The sequence below is a fragment of the Lithobates pipiens genome, unplaced genomic scaffold, assembly GCF_037356315.1.
Source record: "Lithobates pipiens isolate NorthernLeopardFrog02 unplaced genomic scaffold, aLitPip1_a1.2 Scaffold_16, whole genome shotgun sequence".
NCBI classification, from domain to species: Eukaryota; Metazoa; Chordata; class Amphibia; order Anura; family Ranidae; genus Lithobates; species Lithobates pipiens.
Genome location: NW_027507748.1, coordinates 586573371 through 586593249, shown reverse-complemented (window position 1 = coordinate 586593249; position 19879 = coordinate 586573371). Strand labels below are relative to the sequence as shown.

General features: G+C 41.8%; 1 protein-coding gene across 3 annotated transcripts in view; it reads right to left on the bottom strand.

Moving 5' to 3' along the window:
• The window catches only part of RARG (retinoic acid receptor gamma), a 343460-nt gene that overhangs the window by 199864 nt on the left and 123717 nt on the right, over positions 1 to 19879 (bottom strand). The window lies entirely within an intron of this gene.

The following is a 19879-nucleotide window of genomic DNA, read 5'->3' as shown; positions in this document are numbered from 1 at the left end:
ATGTGATTTTTGACCATTTTGAAAAACGTTTGCTTAACAATTGGTTTGCTCATTGACTCCCATAACGTTTCTCCTTCTTTCTCAAATCACCAACCTAATAACAAATTAGTCCCCCTTTTGCTGCAAAAACAGCCCCTTTTGCTGCCCTGACCCATCAAAGCCAGACATCACTAAACCTCTAAGGGTACTTTCACATTGGGGCAGTGCCAGCATTAGTGGAAAAGTGCTGCTAGTTTTAGCGGCGATTTACCGCTGTTATAGTGCCACTTTTCGGCAGCTAGCGCGTTGCATTTCTGCGGAACCGCTTTGCAGGCGCTTCAGCAGCGCTGCCCATTAATTTAAATGGGCATGGCGTTTTGGGAGCGGTGTATACATTATTTCTGCACCGCCCCAAATATATTTCACATTGGGGCGATGCCCTTGCAGGACAGAAAAAAAAGTCCTGCAAGGGCATCGCCCCAATGTGAAATTCCTTGGGCTTTCACCCTAGGAAGGCATGAGAGACGCTTTTAGGTGCTTTACAGGCCAATTTTTAGTGCTAAAACACCTGAAAAGCGCCCCAGTGTGAAAGGGGTCTAAAGGTATGCTCTGATATATAGCAAGCTGTCAGAAGCAGATCTTTTTAAGGTAGTTGTAAACCCTTACGTATACCCAGTGAAGTTATTGGCCTCAGGTGATACACAGAGATAAAACAAATCCTCTTATATACGTTCTACCTGTTTATCTGCAGACGTCTCTTATCTACATCTGTCCAGAAATTACATCTGTCCAGAAATTATAAAGTCTGTCTGAGCTTTCAGAAAAAAGGGGGTGGAGAGTTGAAGTCACACTCTGAAGAGCTCAGTGAGGAGAGCTTTGAGAGTTGATTGGAGGGCCACACGCCCCTTCACATAGCACACAGGAATAGAGCTGAGGCTGTCAATTAGCTGAAGATCCTTCCCTTGTCACCTTTTTTCTCTTGGTGTCAGGAAAACTTGTCAGAAGTAACTCATGCTGGTGAAGAAGTAAAGCAGCAGACAGAAATAACAGTTTGGGGTTGCTTTACTAAAACCACATGGGCACTGGTAGAGCAGAGACAGGCAGAGAGGGGGGGAGAAGGACACAGGATACAGATAGAAGGGCTGAGGCTGCCGGAATCTCGCAAATGGCAGGGCTCAGCAGCCATAATTATCGTGGTCTTTTTTGCGGGGGGGGGGGGGGGGGGTGTAGCCAGGCAGGATCAGCCAGGTATTTCAGGTGATACGGGGGTCCAAATGACACATCACTACCACTGTGCTGTATAACATACTTTACGGGAACAGGATCTTTATTTATTTTTTGGGGTTAACAAACGCTTTAATGCATTCTATGCATTAAGATAAAAAACCTTCTGTGTGTAGCAGCCTCCCCAGCACCCCCTAATACTTACCTGAGCCCCATCTCTGTCCGTGAGTCCCTCAGCCATCCAGAACTCTCCCTCCTGATTGGAGACACAGAAGCAGCACCACTGGCTCCCGTGGCTGCCAATCAAAGTCAGGTAGCCAATCAAGAGAGAGTGGAGGCGGGGCCGAACGGCAGCTTTGTGTCTGAATGGACACACAGAGCTGCAACTTGGCTCAGGTGACCCCATAGCAAGCTGCTTGCTGTGGGGGCACTCGACAGGAGAGAGGGGCCAGGAGAGAAGAAGAGGGACCCGAGAAGAGGAAGACCCCTGTGCAAAACCAACTGCACAGAGGAAGTAAGTAAACATGTTTGTTATTTATTTTTAATTTTTTTAAACAAGACTTTACAATCACTTTAATGAATTTTTCATTGAAAATCCAGTACAAGAGAAAAGTAAATAAAAAGGCACCTGTGTGTTTAATCAAACATTTTGCGTATTCATCCTTCCTAGTCTAAGGTCCCATTTACACCCGTGTGTTTTAGGTGCGGTGCCTTAAGAAAAATCCTTGTTTCTCCATCTCCATCTCATTGTAAAGCACCTAAAACACAATTAGACTTACCAAAAACACACTGCACAGATGTGAAGCAGCCCTATGTAACTGAGACAAGGTGGGGAGGTGACCTCTGCCGGCATGCTTTGTGCAAAAATGTTTGTTCTCATCTCAGAAGGTTGGGGGGGGGGGGGGGGGGGTACGTGTCTCAGACGTTCTCTGCAAATAATTAAATGAGCCACCACTGACTTGCAAGACAAGAAATAGCCACTTTGATGCTGAATGTCTGGGACTGAAGATATGACCATTCTAGGATGGTATCAGTACTTGTATTCTGTGCTACCATCACTTTTCACCATTGTCCCCTAAACAATATGAAGGTCCACCCATAATTTACAATTACAAGTTATCTTTGTCTCTCCCATTGCAGACAGGAGTGGTACCAGAAGGACTGGTCCTCCGATGGGATAGTCTCAGCCTGAAGGACCCTTTTTGCCAAACAAGTCTATTTCCTTTTTGTACTGTATGTTTCCCTAGTTAAAGTGATACTAAACAAACAGATAAGTTAAGACAGAGTTGCATCCAAAAGTGGAAGTTCTGCTTTAAGCACTCCTTGCCCCCTTCTATGCCACATTTGGCATATCATTTTTTTTGGGTGGTGGGGGGACAGGTACTTAGATTTGACAGGTACCTGCTCCCACTTCTGCTCGGAATGCCTAGGTGGATCGAGCGGAAGTTCTCCTCTCCCCCTCCTTCTTTGCAATCTTCTGGGACACGTCACAAGTCCCAGAAGATTGCCCAGCCATTCAGGAGGCGCAGAGCGACTCGTACCTGGCTGTAAAGCCACAAGTTGTCACAGCCAGGTGTTCCAACGCGAAAGGTCCCCCCCATCGGATAGTGTCAGGCGCAGCGCTTGCGCAGTACAGAGGACAAAGGAGACGCCGAAAGCCTCTGATCGTGAACAGCTGATCATGAGCTCTACACGGCACCTGCGCAATTAGTAGTACGTTCTGTCACACGCTCCCGCATGCTCCCGATGCTCGTGGGGGTGGATTTCTGAAATGGGCGGATCTTTGCGGGGCGTGTTTACACAACTGAAGGGTGGGTTTAGCAATGTTGATGGGCGGGTTTGGTGTTTAAATGCATGCCCTGTAGGCATCCTGTGGTGAAGGGGTTAAGATATAAGCATAATAAAAATGTAATCAGTAAGTATACCGCCATTATCAGCTTTGGCCATCATTGTAAAACTTCTTCAGTTGTGTAATCAGCTTTGCCCATTCTGTAGGCACACTGCCCCTTGCAGAGTTGTTTGAGCATCGGGAGCGTGTGACAGAATGTACTATTAATTGCGCAGGCGCCGTGTAGTGCTCATGAACAGCTGTTCATGTTAGGAGACTTTCGGGGGCGTCTCCTTTGTCCTCCATACTGCCCTGCGCAGTATAGGGCGGACATTATCCGTTGGGGAGTCATTTCTCGCCAGGACACCAGTGCCGGGGAGAGGCAAGGGTTCAGGCGGCCGCATCGTTGGATCCTGGGACAGGTGAGTATTAACCACTTAACGACCAGCGCACGCCGATGTACATCCTATTTTTGAAGAGGGATATCTCGGTAAGGGCAGCAGCTGCTGCCACAACCGAGATATCCATCTCTTCAGGTGCTGGTCGTCTGTACGATAACGGTGGTCTCGACAGGTTCGCTGCAAGATCACCGTTATCGGCGGCGGGAAAGGTGCCGCCGCCCTCCCGCGCCCTCTGCCGCTTACCGGAGCCGTCGGTAGCAGCGGAGGTGATCGGGTCCTCTTCCTAGTTGGGTATAGAGACGAGTGAGGCTAAGATGGCCCCCACTCGTCTCTATACCATAGGAGGGCAGAAGCGACGTCAAAACGTCACTTCCGCCTATACCTCTTAAAGGTATATTTTTTTATGTCATTTTTTCAAATGACTTTTTTTTTTTTATTGCATTTAAGTCCAAATATGAGATATGAGGACTTTTCGACCCCAGATCTCATATTTAAGAGGATCTGTCATGCTTTTTTCTATTACAAGGGATGTTTACATTCCTTGTAATAGGAATAAAAGTGATCTACTTTTTTTTTTAAAACAGTGTAAAAATAAATAAAATCAATTAAAAAATAAATAATAAAAAAAAAAGTTTTTTAAAAACACCCCGTCATGACGAGCTAGTGCGCAGAAGCGAGTGCATATGTGAGTAGCGCCCGCATATGAAAATGGAGGTCAAACCACACATGTGAGCTATCACCATGATCAGTAGAGCGAGAGCAATAATTCTAGCCCTAGACCTCTGTAACGCAAAAAATGCAACCTGTAGAATTTTTTAAATGTCGCTTATGGAGATTTTTGAAGCTAAAAGTTTGACGCCATTCCACAAGTGGGCGCAATTTTGAAGCGTGACGTGTTGGGTATCAATTTACTCGGTGTAACATTATCTTTCACAATATAAAAAAAATTGGGCTAATTTTACTGTTGTCTTATTTTTTTATTCAAAAAAGTGAATTTTTTCCACAAAAAGTGCACTTGCAAGACCGCTGAGCAAATACGGTGGGAAAAAAAGTATTGCAATGACCGCCATTTTATTCTCTAGGGTGTTAGAAAAAAATATATAAAATATTTGGGGGTTCTAAGTAATTTTCTAGCAAAAAAAAACTGTTTTAAACATGTAAACACCGAGTCTGAAAAAGAGGCCTGGTCCTTAAGTGGTTAATAAACATAAAAATGGCTGGAACGCTGCTTTAATTTCCATATTTCCTTCACATAAATCGTATATATTATGGCTCTGTGTGTTTTTTTAAATCCTATACTATAAGTACCGTATTCCTGCAGCTATGTTGTGATCTTTCCCTGTTCTCTGGCACCTGCCGGCAAACATCTTGGGAAGGGGCTTCTGTTACTCTGCCGATGTCTACAGTGTGAGCCTGTATCTGCACAGCCCTGGTTGCTACCTTGCCAGTCACATGATTTAAAAAAAAAAAAAAGTTTCAGAAGAGCGATTGAAATTAGATTATAAATATTAAATAACTTTTACAGCTTCCTATAAATCTTTATTGAACAACAAATATGTATTTTATGTGCATTAATATGTTGTAGGCAGAGCCAAAAGATGATTGACACTAGCTTTCATTTCGTTCAGCTGGCATCTGCATCCAAGGCTCTTTTTTTACTTTACATGTATTAACAATTACATTAGATATATTTAATAGTGTTTAAAATAGTTTTTGTGAGATTCATAGTGATTTTAAACGATCAGCACACTATATCCCGCCCCCATAGTGTTTAGCAATAGGAGGATATGAAGGAGGAGGGAGGAAGGGGAGTGTCCTCACCATTGTGCATAGGCCCACATGTGTGACTCTAAATCATGTGGGCTGCAAAGATAAGAAAAAGAAGGACATTCAAAGCTTAGAAGGGAACTGAAATTGAACCTGCTCCATTGAGGACACCAGCTGGTCTACACAGTCTCATGCTGCAGTGGGGACATAGAGAAGAAGGGAGGGACAGCTGAAGGCAAGATCAACTAGGTATATTTTAGTCTACAAAAAACGTATGTTTTAGTGGATTTTGTTTGTGTATGAACACTGTTATATAGAGAGTTCTTATAGCGAAGAGAGGTTTCCCTATGACCACACATCCATGCCATCCCTGAGATGACTGTGACTGACAACCTCACCCTGGGCTCAGACCAGGCCATGCCCCTAAGATAGAGAATTTTTTTTCTAGTCTGAGTTTAAGGATGGACATCACAATGGAAGGCTAAAAGATACATCTTAAACCTACGAAGGTCTAATGCTTTATATGAGGGCAATCTAAGGCTGCCTGTACATACTTGAAAAAGTGGGTTTTATTCCAAGAAACACTTTGGATGAAAATCAAAATACTTGTGATGTATACTGTATGAGAATATGGCATGGATCTGTTAATGGTTTTAACAAAACGTGTTTAGATTTTTACATGTAGAAAAAAAAAAAAATGAATGCTTTAATATACTGTGTGTGTTAAATTACAGTCGCAATTATACTGAAAATATCCCTTCCTTCTCTATATACCTTCTCTATATAGTAGGTATTAAATATCCTGTTGAGCATATGCTGCGCAGTATGTGTGTATGTGCAGTATGTGTGTACTGAGATAAGCAAATGATCTCCTCTGACATCTCATCACACCTTTCTCCTATATGTATCTCTGTGTTTGATTCCAGCTGATAGAGACTGGCTTACTTATAATCTGATTCATGTATGGTCAGCTTAAGGCTGGATTCACACTTATGTGACGCCAGACATCGCATGTAATTCACACCGCATTGCTGTGCACATCACATGCGATGTCTGTGCTATGCAAATTCAGCCATACAGTCTGTATGGCTAAAATCGCATCGCATTCGCACCAAAGCGGTGCAGGATCCTACTTGGTCCGCACTTGAATCAGATCACATGGGTGTTCAGACCCATGCAATCCAATTTCACAGTTTGCACTGCGTTCTGTGAACCGATTTGGGGGTGTCATTAACTTTTTATTCACACCCGCAGCGGTTCGCAGATGTCAGTGTGAACAACCTATGAGTCAGATGTGACGGGAACACGCACAGGAATCGTGCCGGTTCCCACATCGCATTCAGTGTGAACTGAGACATATGCCCTGTACACACGGTCGGACTTTCTGACGGAAAATGTGCGATCGGATTGTGTTGTCGGAAATTCCGATCGTGTATATGTCCATTGGACTTTTTCCATTGGAATTTCCAACACACAAACTTTGAGATCTGGATAAAAATTTTCCAACAACAAAATCTGATCGTTTAAATTCCAATTGTGTGTAGACAATTCCGTCGCACAAATTTCCACGCATGCTCAGAATAAATTACGAGACGAAAGCTATTGGCCTCTTTATAGTCCCATCGTACGTGTTGCACGTCACCTCGTTCTGAATGATCGGATTTTATGACAACGTTGTGCGATCGTGTGTATGCAAGACAAGTTTGGGACAAAATCTGTAAGAAAAAAATCAGACGGAAAAATGTCCGTCCGTGTGTACAGGGCATTAAACAGAACCGGGGCATACTGTATATGGCCACCCAAATTGTATATTGCCTTTCACAAGATGTAGACACCTAAATACACAGAGATATGATCTCATAACAAAACAATGAGAGGCATCCGTAAGAACTATGCCTAACAATACCATTTACCTGGGAAAAGAGATACCATCTTAATTAGGTAACTAAGACAACAGAACAAAAGAAATGGCAAACACAAACAGCAACTAATCCATTAGCTATGAACACATAAAATTCAGCCATACCATAGAGGTTTACATCTGCAGACGAAAATACTAAAATATTAATAATGGAAAACTATACCTCCATCTGTAAACAGAAAAAAGTGTGCCTGGCAGCTAATTATGCTATATAATATTCTGTAGTTTGTATTGATCTCACAGTCTGCATCTCACCTATGTGCTTTTCAGATATATTTACATTTCCTTTTGTAGGGGAAAGAGGGATGTGAAGTGCTGTTCATTCTCACGGCATGTTGGGCGTCCTTCTGTGCAGGAACTACTAGTACCACCACTTTTATTCTTCACATACAGTGGGGAAAATAATTATTTGATTCCCTGCACATTTTGTATGTTTGTCCACTTACAATGAAATGAAAGGTCTATCATTTTTATCGTAAAAAAACTAAGAAATTGCAAAGATGGACTTTGTAGGCACACACATAAAATACAAAGTTATGAAATTTTAATTGGATAAAGTTAAAAAGGTAATATAAAATATAATAATAATAATAACTATAATTTTTATCACAATGTATGACCTAAAGCAGTGATGGTGAACCTTGGCACCCCAGATGTTTGGAACTACATTTCCCATGATTCTCAACCACACTGAAGCATGCATGAGCATCATGGGAAATGTAGTTCCAAAACATCTGGGGTGCCAAGGTTCGCCATCACTGACCTAAAGAGATAACATGAGCCACACTCACCTTAGAGAATACTTTCTTTTCTATGGAGAGAAGGAAATCATCCTTACATTCTAACTCTTATGCCACGTACACACGATCTGACTTTCCGGCGGACAATCCGCCGGACTTTGCAGTGGAGGTTCGCCGGACTTTCCGAATGAGTGGACTTGCGCACACACGATCTGACTTTCCGGCGGACTAGGTCCGACGGACTTCCCGTCGGACTTTTGGTGGAGGTCCGACAGACTTTCAAAATGAACGGACTTCAGGTACGACGGGACTAGAGAAGGAAGTCAATCTCGCCGCTTTCATCGGTGAGATTGACACCTTGCGAACCCCGTCGCCTGGTATGGATCTTAAGGGTAACCCCCTAAGCCGAAAAACCGGCATGGGGATCCCCCCAAAAACCATACCAGACCCTTATCCGAGCAGGCAGCCCTGCCAGTCAGGAAAGGGGGTGGGGACGAGCGAGCGCCCCCCCCCCGAACCGTACCAGGCCGCATGCCCTCAACATGGGGGGGTGGGTGCTTTGGGGAAGGGGGCGCCCTGCAGACCCCCCCCCAAAGCACATTATCCCCATGTTGATGAGGACAGGGGCCTCTTCCCGACAATCCTGGCCATTGGTTGTCGGGATCTGCGGCCGGTGGGGGCTCGATCGTCTCTCGGGTGCTGCCGCCGCCATCTTGGGTATGGGAATCAGGAAGTGGAGCCTTGCGGCTTCATTTCCCGGTTCCCTACTGCGTATGCGCGAGTCGCGCTGCGCAATAAGGATGGTCCCCGCTGTCTCTGGGATCCGTGTGTTTCCCAGCAGACAGTGGGGGACCTTCGGAAAGGGGCGTAGATTCTGCGGAAAGGGGCGTACCTTCTGCAGATATCTATGCCGGAAGTGGGTGCAGATACCTGTACTGTACAGGTACCTGCACCCCCCTCCCCCCTGAAAGGTGCCAATTGTGGCGCCGGAGGGGGGGAGGGTTCCAATGAGCGGAAGCTCCACTTTAGGGTGGACCTCCGCTATAATATGGAAAACAGCCATTCTGCTGTTCCTGTGACTTTTGTTAGTCATATTTTTTAGCACAGTTTCAAAAGTTGTAAAGAAATGTGAGTTTTTAGCCATTTTGAGTGATGGGTCCACTTTAAATACACAAGCAAGCAAATAACACATACTGTACAACTAAATTACAAAGCTTTACTGTTTACTAACCACATCAAGTGAATAATATAACTTTTTTTAAATTTGTATTCAAACCTCGTGTACCTCATCATCATGCATCACAAGCAACAAAACCACAAGCTGCTATAAACCGGAATCATCTGATTCACCTTCTGAGACCTCAGTAGCACCAGTGGTATAAGCCTGCTTGAGAAGTCATTTGTTAACATCCCAAATGATGAGGAATTATAAAGGTAACGCAGAAACGATGTTACCATTCAGTTTACATACATTGAAATACAGAAGGGTGACCCCACTTTCCCTGTTAAAGTCCCATTCACACTATATGATTTGGGCTGCATTGGGCAAACTTGCCCAACTTGCAATGGCAATTTACCTTGAACCCTATGAGTTCAGTTCACACCTCTGTGTAGAAAAGAAGTAGGGTATGTCTTTTTCCAGCACAGTGTATTCCAACACACTACACCATACTAACCCTGCCGGTCCAGGCAGATACATAAATTTATCAGCGTATAACACACACTTTCTTCCACCTAAAATCAGGGGGAAATTGGGGGTGCGTGTTATACACCGACCTCCCACTATTTTTAACCCTTTCTGGCGCTTTCTGCGGCTTCCGGGTATTTTCAGCCGCACTTGGGCGTTCTCGGCTATCTTCGGCCGTTCTCTGATATTTTCGGCCATCCTTGGTTATTTTCAGCCGCACTTGGCCATTCTCGGCGGCTTTTGGAAAGCCGAAAGCTGCAGAGAACGGGCGAAAATAGCCGAGAACGGGCAAAAAAAGCCGAAAGCCGTCGAGAGCGGCCGAGAACTACCAAGCGCTGCCGAGATACACAGGACATCCGCTCTGTATCTCGGCGGCGCCATTTTTAAATGGCAAAGTCACAGACAAGACTGCAAATGACTGACAAGGCTAAATGCAAGGCTGCAAGTGGCTGACAAGGCTGCAATGGACTGACAAGGCTCCAAGTGGCTGATAAGGCTGCAATGGACTGACAAGGCTGCAAGTGGCTGACAAGGCTGCAAGTGGCTGACAAGGCTGCAAGTGGCTGACAAGGCTGCAATGGACTGACAAGGCTGCAAGTGGCTGCAAATGACTGACAAGGCTGCAATGGAAGGCTGCAAATGACGCTGCATTGCTGGGCATTTAAATGTAAGTTTCTTTCCTTAAACTTCCCTCCTAAAAGTTTTATTCTTTTAAATTCCCTCCTAAACTTTGGGTGCGTGTTATACGCCAGCGTGTGTTATACACCGATAAATACAGTAATATAAATGTAATATAAATGTGTTATTTATTCAATGCAGTTTTTTTATTAGTATGGTATGGCTTATTATAGTACAGTATTTAATTTAATTTCATTTTTTTTAAATCAATTGATGGTTATTGCTGACTATTGGTGACTTGACTTGGTGACTTATTGCTGTTATTGGTTGGTGACTTATACTTTGTTATTGTTTCTCTAGTTTTTGTTTGTTATTGTGATTTTGTTTTGTATTTGACTTTACTTTTTGCTTTGTCTTTGTTGAGTATAACCAGGTCCTAATAAAGTATTCTTAATCTGAATACTAAGTAGTCTTTATGCACTGAGTTCCACTACTTGGGTGGACTTCAGATTTGGACTTCTAGATCACCCTGTACCCTGGGGCTAACTCAACACATCATACCACATGCCTAGGCAGGAGCCAAACGCAGTGCCCATTACAGGCCCGCCCAGCATCACCTCCAGGGCGGGGTCCAGGTATGATCTTCTGCAGCCTCAGTGGCCCTGCAGCAGCTAAAGAATCTTCCTAGAAGAAAAAAAGTATTGAAAAAATAAAAAAAGGTTTTGCTTTTCTCAGAGCAGATGCTTGTTCTCCTACCGACACCAGCAAAAAACCTTCTGTGAGTGGGAGGGCTTATGTCGGGTCATCCCCGCAGCTTTGTTTTGCCAGTTTACAGTCTCCTGTAGGTGGCAGTATACCCTAATGCTTCAGAATACTATCTTGTGTCCCATGATCCATGAGGAAAATGCACTTTAAAAACGGTGAATAGGCTGTAAAAGGATGAATCTACATGGCCATGATAAATAAGGCCTTGCTCAAGGTTTACAAATTGTTGAAAAGCTTCCATGAATTCAATAAAAGAAGAAGTTATTTTTGTTCTGCAGACTTGTTCATATATCTATTGTAAGTAACAGCGGGAGTTTACTCTAAAAGTTCATAGTGCACTGAAGTACAAAGGAAATACAAAATTCCAGGCTATAAAAACTCACATTAGATCAAAAACAGATTTGCATGCATGCATACTATAAAAATTTGGACTCCTGCGGTTTCCCAAAAGCTTTAAGATAAAAACGGTTGTTTTTACAATGCAAGGAACGCCTCTGTAGATTAATATATATGCAGGGTTCCTCCAGAGGTTGCTAGGGGTTCCTTAAAGCATTATTCCCGGTATGCCAATTTTTTTTACATATTTACATCGGTCCAGTATGCACCAATGTAAGCATGTATGTGCCATACCAGTGGGATCCCCCTGTAAGCTGGAAATGACTGTAGTAGGCACAATGCTACTGCAGTGATTTCTGCTGGCTTGCACGTTTTCCGCCAACTGACTACCCTGCTGCATGAATACAGGAGTTCGCTCACTCGAGAGGCCGCTCCATTCGAAGAGCATTTTTCGCAATGTTGGATGAGATGGGGACCATGATGTCAACACCCCATCTCGTCTAATTAGGAAACGCTTTGTATGTAATGAGCCGTGCCGAGCAAGCAACCTCCTGTGTACAAAATGCAGCGACCAGTTGCTCAGCACGGGACCCATAAGCTAGTGGAGATCACGGGAGAGGTGGTGACTAATACAGTGATTTCCAGCTACCATAGAGATCCCACAGGTATGGCACATATATGCCTACATTAGTCCGCCTTGATAACTAAGTAAAAATTGCAATACCTAACATTTATCTTTAACCACTTCAGCCACAGAAGAATTGCTGACCAGAGCACTTTTTGCGATTCGGCACTTTAAGTATCAATTGCGCTGTCGTGCGATGTTGTACCCAAACAAAATTGATGCCCTTTTTTTCCCCACAAATAGAGCTTTCTTTTGGTGGTATTTGCGTTTTTTATTTTTTGCGCTATAAATTAAAAAAGAGCAACAGTTTTGAAAAAAACACAATATTTTGTACTTATTGCTATAATAAATATCCCCATTTTTTTTTTTTTTTAAAAAGCAAAGTTTTTCTCAGTTTAAGCCGATATGTATTCTTCTACATATTTTTGGTAAAACAAAATCGCAATAAGCGTATATTGATTGGTTTGCGCAAAAGTTATAGCAATATAGGGGATAGATTTATAGCATTTTTATTATTTTTTTATTTATTTTTTTACAAGTAATGCGGCAATCTGTGATTTTTATCGTGACTGTGACATTATGGTGGACACATCGGACAATTTTGACACATTTTTGGGACCATTGGCATTAATTAATTAATTAATACAGCAATCAATGCTATAAAAATACATTAATTACTGTAAAAATGTCACTGGCAGTGAAGGGCTTAACACTAGGGAGCAATGAAGGGGTTAACTGTGTTCCCTGGGAGGTGATTCTAACGGAAGTGGAAGGAGAGTGACTAGAGGAAGTGACTGATCGTGGTTCCTAGCTAACAGGAACACACGATCTGTCATTCCTCAGAATACACACACCCGTCCCTGTTCTGTGTCTCCTGCTCAGAATCGCTCGCTTCACTTAGGGGTATACTCACTTTTGTTTCCACCGGTTTAGACATTAATGGCTGTGTGTTGAGTTATTTTGAGGGGACAGCAAATTTACACTGTTACACAAGCTGTACACTCACTACTTTACATTGTAGCAAAGTATCATTTCTTCAGTGTTGTCACATGAAAAAATACAATAAAATATTTACAAAAATGTGAGGGGTGTACTCACTTTTGCAGATACTGTATAAATATACATATATATATATATATATATATATCATGTATACATGTGTACAATCATACACACGTCATCAGATACATGGTAATTGCTCCACATGCCTAAGGGATAAGATTGTTGTACGTCCCTTTAAGGCACGTTCGTTGACCTCACTGATGATGAGGTCATGAGGTCCCTGGGACCGGACAAGATTCTGTACCTGAGGGTGTCAGGAAATGTGTCCCGTTTGTCTCCAGAGGGTGAAATGTACCCCTCACACACTGGAAACCATCAGTCCTGACAAAGGGCCAAGAAGGGAATTTTAAGGGCTTTGACCTTATCTACACAGTAATTATTGACACATAATGACCTTGTTGTAACATTGATAATTATTGGTCCTCACGGGAGATACAAAGTAATAAAAAGGCAGAGTTCCACTACAAATAAATAAACATATCTCTTTACATAGTAAAATGAAGTTCCTAAATCACACAAACATGGTGAAAATAGATTTTCATTGTTGTAAGGTTTTGAGCCATTGATTTGATCTTTTCCATACTACACACTGTCTGTGAATAGTTATAGTATCATCACATCACACAAAGAGAAAAATGCATCACCCAACTGATAAGGCAAAACTTGCTAAAGCCACAATGAAAAAGTCAATCAATCAATAAATAAACATAAATAAATAATGGGGGGTGACGACTCTAATGCCGCGTACACACGACCGGACTTTCCAGCATACTAGGTCTGACGGTCTTCCTGACGGACTTTCGGAGGAGTTCCGACGGACTTTCCGAACGAACGGATTTGGCCACACACCAACGGACTAAGTCCGTTTGAAAGTCCATTAGTTTTGAACATGATGACGTAAGATGGGACTAAAAAAGGAAGTTCAATAGCCAGTAGCCAATAGCTGCCCTTGCGTCGCATTTGGTCCGTCGGACCAGCATACAGACGAACGGTTTTCCCGATAGGAATAGAGTCCATCGGATAGATTTGATACATGTTCTATTTGTAGGTCCGTCAGATTTTTTATGTGAAAAACTATCGGATTAGCCCATACACGATCGGATTGTTAGATGGACTGATTCCGTTGGATCTAGTCTGCCGGAAAGTCCAGTCGTGTGTACGTAGTATAAGAAAAGCAGTGAATAAAACCATGGAGGAGAGAGAAATCCATAATCACGTACAATCCTAATATGTCAGGAATGCCAAAAATAATAATGATATGATTAAAATATAGCCATATACATACTGCTGCATTCAAAAAGCACATGTTAAAAGGTTTCTAGCCATATTTTACAAGCTAGTTTATATAAAAGAAGTTTTAGCAACCCCTATGGATGAATATAAAAAAGTTCAATTTTAATAAAGCTGGAGAGTGCAAAATCAAGCCCACTTCTGCATTAACCTCCCTGGCGGTTTGATTATGTCCGATTTTTGATGCTGTAAGCAGTACAATTATTTTGCATGGAAATTTGACGTTTTATATTGTAGGCCTGTAATTCTTAGGAATAACTCGCTTAATCTGTCCAAACCAGAGTCTAGTAGACATCCCGGGTATGATAAAGTTTGAAAAACAAAATCATAAATTCTAATATAATAAATAACTAGAAATAACTAGAAAATGCATTTCCTGGAGAAAATGAGTGGGAATGCTGAATAGCTGAATTGCTAAAGCTAACTGGATGAATAGCTTAAATCCATAAGAAAAAGCTGAAGAAGTGAGAATAGTTGTAAAAGTAGGAATGGTTTTAAAATAAACATGAATTTCATTAAAACCACTTGCCGACCGCTGTCAGCAAATATACGTCGCACGCGTGCGTGCTGCCGGCGGCGCGTGCACCTGCCGTGAGCTCCGTGACTCGATCATCGCTGAGATACCCGCGATCATGTCTCAGAGCTGAAGAACGGGGAGGTGCCGATGTAAACAGCATCTCCCCGTTCTGCCTAGTGACAGGACACTGATCGTCTGCTCCCTGTCATCGGGAGCAGCGATTAGTGTCATGTCACTGCTAGCCCATCCCCCAGACAGTTAGAAACACTCCCCCAGGACACACTTACCCCCCCCCCCCCCGCCCCCCAGTGGTTAACCCTTTCACTGCCAGTGACATTTTTACAGTAATCAATGCAATATTATAGCATTGATTGCTGTATGTTGATCGCTGTATTAATGCCAATGGTCCCAAAAATGTGTCAAAATTGTCCGATGTGTCCGCAATAATGTCGCAGTCACGATAAAAATCGCTGATCGCCGCCGTTACTAGTTAAAAAAAAAAAAATTATTAATAAGAATGGCATAAAACTACCCATATTTTGTAGACGCTATAACTTTTGCGCAAAAATATGTAGAAGAAAATATGTAGGGATATCTATTATAGCAAAAAGTAAAAAAAAAAGTGTTTTTTTCAAAATTGTCGCTCTTTTTTTATTTATAGCGCAAAAAATAAAAACCGCAGAGGTGATCAAATACCACCAAAAGAAAGCACTATTTATGGGGAAAAAGGGACGTCAATTTTGTTCGGGGGCCACTTTGCACGGCCGCGCAATTGTCAGTTAAAGCGACACAGTGCCAAATCGCAAAAAGTGCTCTGGGCAGGAAGGGGGTAAATCCTCCCGGGGCTGAAGTGGTTAACAACACCACTAATGTATGAAAGATGTGGAATATTTAAAGGTTTTTTGAAAATCTTTTTGATCATTAATCCCCACACTTAATGAGTGAGAGACAGTGTGAGAGCCTTTGTGAACGTATTAATATAAAATTTCTGTTGATAAACTTATAAATGTGGGCATGTCAGCGATTTAAAAAAGTTGGCTGTGCGTTTCACTGGGAAATGTTATGGACAATCTCCAGTTTCCAGCCAGAAAGAACAATATATATAATATAAAACTGCATGCAGGACACTGCACAAACCACTAGGGAAAAAAGGGAGGTGAAAAAAATTGATACAGTAATGTAATCTGAGATTTTGAAGATTTTACACTATGCGGAGTCTTCATTTTTGGGGCACCTCTATGATCACCGTACGAGGAGGATGGATGTCCCCTTCTTAGAAGACTGACCTGATTAAAGGCCTTGGCTGGGGATGGAGTCACAGGCGTTTCTGACCTTTTGTAATGAGGTCTATCTGATCCGGTAAGCAAGCCCCTTTTCAGCCATTGATGGTGGTGTCTATTCACATGATCACTTTTCAAAGGTGTTGGATGGCGGTGAAGATCCATCTGAATTACTGAGCATTTTTCACTAGAACATTTATATTACTGGACTTTTTATTGGATAAATCATTTTCACAGTTTATTCAAAATAGCTTTGGATCATTTCCAGTTATTTGATTATTCTTCACTGGATTATTACACATTTGTTATATATGTTTTGTATTTATATATGTCATGCATTTGTAGCGCAGCTTATCTAAGTTTAATTTACATGGGCACTGGATTCAGAAGGGCACCTGTGTTTTGCAGTCTCTGTTTGATCTGTGTACAGACTGGCATGCTACAATACACAATGTAGGCAGAAATGTGTATTGGGTACTTTAACAGCCAGGGGGCATTTGACAGGCGTAGAAAACAAAGTGCCTGCTATGTAACGGGCCTGTTACTTTGTCTAGTGATGCTTTCAGTTCAGAAGAAAGTGCGCATTGCCATTTTATTTCTGTTAGTAAGCAGTAACAGCTATACCACATATAAATGGAATGCTGAAATAAAGTCTTTACAAAATGCTGATTTGAAAGTTAAGCAAGCACCAGTAATAAAACAGAACAGTAAATTGCAAAGTGGAAAAATAAAAATTGCAACTCAAGCTCGCCAAGCATTGAAAACCATCAGTTTTACAAATCTGTCCACCTTACATTATAGTGAAACAAGAGGTGTGAGTCTTTATGTTAGAAACAGTTAATCCCTCTGAGGGGATCAGAAGGGAGGGAGCTAGAAGCCAGTTTGTAGTGAGTGACAGTTCCTAAACTAGGCAGCTTTGTGTACTTGTCCTGATCTGTATGTTGCAGTGGGCAGATTGCCATTCAACACCCCAAGCTTGTTCTGGCATGTACCCCCAGCATAGGACATGCGGCATACAAGCCCCCAACCAAAGCCAAGATGCATGAATAAGCATTAAGATGGTGAAGACTGGTAGAGGGAGAGAGCAAGAAATAAATAGCAGAAGTAAGGTATATTTTATACATAACGTACAGAATCAAGACACATACAGACCTATATGCTTGCCCCCCAGTGATGGCTGCTGCATACTATAGCTCAAACTGCTGATGAAGTTAATGCTGGTTCTGATAGAAAGGTGTCAAAACATACAGAAAGTACAGTGCATCACAGTTTGTGCATGGGGTTGTGAAGCCGCAGACCGGTCGGTCATGTGCTCATGCCTACCCATGTCCACAACCAATGGAAGATGGTGGCCTTGTCTGATGATTCACATTTTCTTTTATATCATGTGGATGGCTGGGTGGGTGCATGTGCATCGCTTACTTGGGGAAGAGAGGGCAGCAGAATGCAGTATGGGAAAAAAGGTAAGCCAACGGAGGCTTGAAAGATCTGTGACTAATGGTTTGGTGCCAGATACCACAGCATACCTTCAGAGGTCTAGAGGAGTCTAGGCCTTGAAGGGTCAAGGCTGTTTTGGTGGCAAAAATGGGACCTACTCAATATTAGGTTTGTGGTCATAAAGTTATGGATGATCAGCGTATAATCAGTGTGAAAATCAAGAATGATAGGCAATAGAATGCAAACTGAAATGCAACTGGTTGACATCTTCATTGCACATTGTATTATAAGTTTATTAGTGTAAAAAAGGATGACAGCTACAATCCAATCCAACACGTAGAAACAGCTTTTCTGAATCGTAGCCACAATATTTTCATTGAAAGTAATATTTCTCTGAGGACAGCAGCCAATTACACATAATTATTTGTTGTGTTGAGAGATGTATGAAAGGAAGCTGGTAAATGTAAAGTACGGAGGCAGGAGATACTAGTAAACAATGAGTGAAGGAATATGGAGGTTGATGTAAACAGACAAAAAGACAAGAACGTTGGGCCCCTCCCTCAGGAGTGCCCGGGAGAATGTATTCTTGATTATTATTATTATTATAACAAAACTAATTACATGTTAAGAGTCACAACTATGAGCCACTGCACCCATGGGTGCGGTTCTCCTGATGGAACAATTTGTCTCGTGTAAAAATACCAACTTGGCACTGTTTCTTTCTGATTTATCCAAGCTGCGCATAAAACGCAGGTACTGCCACCGTTGTGCATAACCCCAGGCTTTGTCACAGAACATCTTTTCTTAGTCACCTCAAACAGCCTAGTAATCTAGGGACAGATGGGCTGCTGTGTTCTGTGACTGACATATGTCTTATGTGACCTCAAACGACTGGAAGTGACAATACTTGTGACATTAAAAGTAATTAGGGTGCATGCATCAAGCTAATTCTGGAAGAAATTAGGGAAATTTGAGGCCCTGTCACCACTCTCCTTCTTCTCATTGATAAAAGGGACGATTGGGCATATAAATTTGGGCAACGATAAGTCAGATGTGCTCTTTATTACCTCCTGAGGATCTATGGATGGGTCCCTTCATTTACAGCCACTTAATACTGATCTCACACCAGTAAATAGAACTTTGCAACAGTCTTAATTTTGACATCAAATTTGGATTGAATTTTTGTCATAATCCTTTGACTAAAATGCCATTTTAATTACAGTGGTACTTTAGTCAACTGAATTGTTTTTATTTAATCGTATTTTAGCCAACTAAAATCTCCAGTACAATTTAGTTGACTAAAATCATTTTAAATCGAATGGGTTTAGTTAAATTGTAATGCATTATTTAAGCATTTCTCTAGAATTTCCAAACCCATTATATACTCCTGGAGTAAAAATCTAATAACATGTTATTTATGTTATTAAAGTTTGAACATACACTACAGACACAGATTTAGCTGTTGTGATATATAACCAGTGTTCATTTTGAGGTCAAATTTAAATTTAATTTTACTCATAGTCTTTTGACTAACATGCCATTTTGGCAAATTTTAGTTTTAGTCTTGTTTTAGTTATATTTTAGTCACCTGAATTGTTTTAGTTTCAGTGGTATTTTAGTCAACTAAAATAGTGTTCATGTCGACGAAATTTATACTGCTTTGCAATCATCTATCATTATTCGGGTTGATTATATCTGACTGGTTGCTACACCTAGCCACGCACAGTCAGATTATTGAGCAATGAAAACTGAGTATATGAAAAATTATTTATAAGCAGAGGTTACCATGATTGAATACCCAATTTTCAAAATGACCAGTAGATCTAGAGACATAGGTAGCTGAAAATATATGCTAACCTCAATCTTGCCTTGAGCTTGGCTTTGCTTCTCCGGCCTTCCTGTTGGTAAGTGAAGTTAGCCATCACATCTCAGAGGGAAGGAGGGCCAAGTCCAAGGTGACATTGAAAAGACAAGTAGTTTCACTAAAAGTGTTTATCATCAAATGCTTAATCTGAATTGTCCAGAATGTGACATCCATTCTGTCCCCAAAGAATGGGGGCCTCCTAATCACAAGATGTAAACATTGTGGCAGGCTGTGGCTGCAGGATACAGGTGCAAAACGTTTGTCGATTAGCCAATCGGCTCCAGACGCTGCTAAGCGTCTACTGACAGCAGAGAGTTTCGCTATAAGAATACAATGTCCTGGCAAGGGTAGATTCCTCTATCCACCTCGTTTGTGTATATGGAGAATACGTTTGTTTTTTTCACTCAACCCACTGGCTGAAGAAAAAAAAATCTTACACTTTTACCATTGCTTCTCTGTGCAATGTATGCCTGTAATTATTAATGATAGCTATAAGTCAATTGACCTTTTTTATTTTAATTATTATTATTATACAGGA